The 5,029-nt window shown below is 32.2% G+C and overlaps 1 long non-coding RNA gene across 2 annotated transcripts; it reads left to right on the forward strand.

Moving 5' to 3' along the window:
* The first annotated feature begins 987 nt into the window (after positions 1–987).
* Positions 988–4,177, forward strand: LOC131606299 (uncharacterized). Of its 2 annotated transcripts, none has more exons than XR_009284799.1 (3): positions 988–1,216; positions 1,382–1,467; positions 2,260–4,177. It is a non-coding gene; the product is annotated as an uncharacterized LOC131606299 (long non-coding RNA). The 2 variants fall into 2 exon arrangements; XR_009284800.1 differs by having other exon boundaries at positions 3,858–4,177.
* Positions 4,178–5,029: the final 852 nt, after the last annotated feature.

Genomic DNA, 5,029 nt, shown 5'->3' on the forward strand with positions numbered 1-5,029 from the left:
ATACTAATAATTCCGATATTAATCCCGATATTAATCTTAGTTAAATGTTTTAATATTAATACTAATAACCTTATGGTTAGTAAATGATAATATTTGACAAATAAACAAAGGGTAATAAAATGATTAAATGAACCAAATGGGCCCAAAATAAATTGGACCTCAAATATTTACTATCCACACCTCCACTTATTTCAAACTATACGGGAATTTTATAGGAGAGCGAGTTTAATAATATATATGTCAAACCCTGTGGCTCCTAATTGTTAACTCCCTTAAAAACGAATTATGACGGGTAAATTTTGGGGTATGACAATTGAGAAGGCGCTTCATTTGAAATAACAATAGCCTTTGACGAAAACTTTGATAATAAATTTGTTCCTAATGAGTCTATCTGGCTGCACCTTCTATTTCTTTTAAAAGCATGTCTTGATTGGCTCGGTTTTGAACCCTCGGTGGGAGGTTGTGATTGATAATTAGTGTTTTGAAATGACGGAGTCAAGTCGGAGAATGGTTGTCTCAGTGTCAAGCATGTTGGAGAATTATGCATGGTCTCGAAATCAATCGTTGGGTGAGTACTATATTTCAGACGTTTAGAACGATTTTCTTTCAAAATCATTGATCGTCTTGATCTTGCTTTTTTGCGTGGAGTTAGATTGTCAAGACGATCCATATTTCCCACCAACTAATCCCTACATCATGTAAAAAAATAAGATCATTTAACTATTGTAATGATACTCTTTATACAGGTGACTTAATATACATAGAAGGGAGACTTTTCCCACAAAACATTTAAACCTGTGGGAATTATATGGGAAACTCCAACATTATTTTTGCATTAAATGAATGGGACAGTTTCAATATCAATGCATATCTACTAAAATTAAAAGCTAAACCAACCAACATAAATGCCATTGTAGTTGCTGCATCATAAATGAGTGCAACCAAGCACATTCTATATGGATCCTATATTAAGTCTTTCCACAGTAAGCCACAGATGCAAATAGTTTTCTATATACAAACAAATATTGTCCAAAGATGAAGGTTTAGGTGAAATGAAACCATCTATGTTTTCTCAATTACTCTACAACTCTGCATAGATCGGTCAGGAGATATATGCACTCTTTAAAGAACTTGTTCATGAACTTGTTTTTATGACTCAGTCTTGCAATAACATTTACATGATTCATGGTTAAGCATTGCTCAATATGCATACATGGTAAAGCAGCAATCCTTCAATAATTGCACACATATTTTACTTTTTAGACATAATATGTAGTTCAACTTACATATTCTTATACTTCCATACATGTGTTTATATGTATTTAAAGCTATCAAGTTATTCATGCTCACCTACTTCCAGAAGTATCTTTGTTAATTGCAGAAGTTTCTTTGAACACAGCAACAAAGAAGGTAAATCTCTTCGCAATAATAGATTCCTAAATCAGAAGCAGAATCATGTTCTCTAAGGTATAAAATCTGGTCATCTCATTATTGTTTTTAATAATAAAATGATGTTGGTAATTATTTGTTTTTAATAATAAAACGATGTTAGTAAATAAAAGTGTAGCATATATCTTCCAAGTATACTTCATATAACAAAAGTGTAGCATGAGTTATATAATACATATTTTTATTATTCATACCCTGTAGTTTAGGTTAGTTCAAGAGTGTAATGGGAGTCTGGCAGTTCTCGTTTAAAAGACTACCCTATTCAGCCCTTTGTTCAATTTACATGAAAATCTCCTTCAAGTAATAGGTTAGTATAGTTAATTTTTAAGAGCTGGGAGTAATGATGATAAGTTTGTAGACTGTCAGGCTATGCACAAAAGCAGTCTGCTACATACACGGCAGAACTGCCTACCGGCTGCACAAAAGGTTTCTACACGAATTCAATGAAGTAAAAAAAAACACATAGGAAATTTAAATATTAAGTTTAAAATAAGCTAATTCAAATGCTTCCTAAAAGACATTCTTTGACAGCTCATGCTTTATACCTCTAAGTAACAGATAATTAATGTTTTAATCTAAGTAACTAAAATTAATCTTTTAATCTAAGTAATTATGTGTAATTTATCATGAATGTTATAATCTAAGTAACTAAAATTAATCTTGCATTTGTTTGCTTATGCATTTATTGCAATCTAGTATATTTGGTTGCTTACCAATATGAATACACACCAACCAAATATAAATGAGTAACCAACCAACTGCAAATTATTAGGTAGTTCCAACGTATTTTTCATTCAAAATGCAAAGCAGGTGACTTAAGACAGAATAAGCTCACCTTTTTACAGAGGTAATATTGTCAACCATCAACTGTAAGAATCAAATGCAATATTATCCAAGGCAAGTCCATTGTTTCTATTATTTATTTTATTGTTATGACTTTATAGTTAGTAGATTCATGTGTGGGGAAGGTTATGAAAACATCCAGAGATTCCAAATTTTTGACTTAAAATATTTGTTGAGATTAGATTTTTAGTAAATTTTAGAAAAGACCAAATCTGATTCAATTAGTTTGGCTTGTTGTGTTATAAGAACTATTCTACAAAACCGCTTATATGACTACCAAATCAATGTGATACTTAAGCTGCAAAGTCAAAACTACCCTACAGAAAAATCCAAAAATGATAAAGTTCAATTTAACATTAGTTAAGTTACCAAGATTGAGACAGCATGTAATGATTAAATTGGAAATAGAGTGCCATCCTATAATTTGCAGCAGTCTGCTCCATATTAAAAGAAAGAAATTTTTCTGCGCAAAGGTACATATTTGCAGCCGGAACATGTTTTGATTTTGACAAAGCATGTAAAGTGTAGTTGTACTTTATGAAAAGATACATCAGATGTGCTCATATAAAGATATCTTTATGATATAAAGATATTGAAAAGTCACTCATAACTGCAGGGTAAAGAAATAACAATTGTGAACCTTACATTGGGGAATTAACCTTAGCATTTAAGGTTGAAGTGACCTTGTACTCAATCTTTTCCCAAAACTATGGCCAAAGTCAAAAGTCCATGCTTTAATGAGATCTGTAGCAGGAAAAAGGACAAGTTAAGGATTGATGCAGTTACCAATGTAAAATACATCTAACTTATACAAAAGTACAAAGATATGGGAGGCAAAGCAAAAAAGTTCCTATATTGCTATTACATATTGAACAAATCACGGTTTATTATTATTAAGAACAGAATGTATATATTGTTGAACCATAATAAGTTACATAGAATAAAGGTTCAGCATAGTTGAAAAAGGAGGAAAACAAAGTCTACTTCAAACTGCTAAAATTAAGATATCAGTAGGCTCTATCTTTGCACATCTTGTGCTAAAATAGTTTTAAATATAATATTTTCGTTTGGCCTTTATACAATATAATATTTCAGCATTAACAACTAAAATTTGGACTTTAATGCAATAAGCCAGATAATACAGTATAGAGAACTCCAATCATCATACTGTGGGTAGGAAAAAGGCTTCCAGAGTAAACCAATACATCATAATAGATCTTAATAGGTGCATATCACCTTTAAGTGGTGATAAAAATCTCTGGTATGAAATGGATATATGAAAGCAAATCAGGAAAAGGTTTTTGAAGACAGTAAATTTGGTAAATATAATGAAGCAACTGAATGTCGTCATTACAAAAGGCCTAACAATAAGTTTAGGAGTTAAAGTACAACATATAACATGCATAATGACACAAATTAACATACAAAATACTTAATAGTTGGATAATCTCCTTACAAAAAGGGTGTCAAATAACATTATGCATCAAAATAGATATGACATGAAATTACTCCTTCTTTAGACCCACCAAATTACTCCTTCTTTATATGCTTAGTCTTCTTGACAGGCTTGGCTTTAGTGGTCGATTGCTTAGGTGTAAGCTCTTGAGACAACATGAGATCATTAATAGAGGTTGATGCAGCAACCCTCTTGGCAGGAGTCGTGCTAGAGCTCGCAGATGGGCTCCCAGAATTGTTTGCAGCAACCGACATGGGAGCAGATTGTGTTGGTTCAGAAGATTGTGTTCCCTAGTTATGCAACAGGGAAAATATGAACATGCTTGGATATTAGGATAAATCTTTACAAAAAATTGTAATATGTATTATAAATGAAATGGCATACATTAGTTTGGGTTGGGTCCTCAGCATGACCAGCAGTTTCAATTTCCTTCCCAACAGCATTTGAGGTTAGCTGATGCAATTTAAACATATATTTTCTATGTTAGCGGTATCAAATTCGTTAAGATGAAAGTCATAAATAGAATTTAGTACCTCATTAGGTGTGAGGTAGTTGTCAAATATGTTGTAAAGATTGTCCTCATTAAGTATTGCTACGATAGAGAATTGATCGAAACCAGATTGATACTAGATACGGAAGACCAAATCTTTATTCAACAGAACATCGAGGTGTGCAGGCCAAATCTTAGGGTTGTCCTCTCCCGCCTAAGCATGTTACAAACAAAAAAAGTGAAATAAGTTTTTAATAAAATTGGTCTCATGTATTAAAAACAAAGAAGAAGATAATGATCTGTCAAACTCACATCCTTCATAACTTGTTTCAGTTCCTTAGCAGTCAATTTCGTGTAAGGAATAACATGCTTGTCCCAAAAAACAAATGTACCCATGTGATTATCATATTCAACCTCAACCTCAAGTTTGAATCTATAGAAAAAGGAAAACTGTAATGTTAATAAAGGCATAGAACAGCTCATTATATGAAGATAAAGCTACGAATGACTTACTTAGTCACAGGTTCTACATTGGTAATTCCACACGAACATTCAAACTTCTCGCCGAGTGACTTGTTAGATTGCTTGCAGCCAGGGCATGACTCAAAAAACCATCCAAACTTTGAAGCTTTGAAATATTTGGTAGTACCAATAGTGGTTGCGAAAGAATCCTAGTAAAACCATAAACATGTTACAGATTTTTTACAAAATGATGTATTATATGTGTCACACCCTAAATTTTGACCTATGTTTTTATCTGATTCATTCGCGTTTAGCATCGATTCATTCAT

This window comes from Vicia villosa, linkage group LG5 (genome assembly GCF_029867415.1).
Source record: "Vicia villosa cultivar HV-30 ecotype Madison, WI linkage group LG5, Vvil1.0, whole genome shotgun sequence".
In the NCBI taxonomy this organism is placed as follows: Eukaryota; Viridiplantae; Streptophyta; class Magnoliopsida; order Fabales; family Fabaceae; genus Vicia; species Vicia villosa.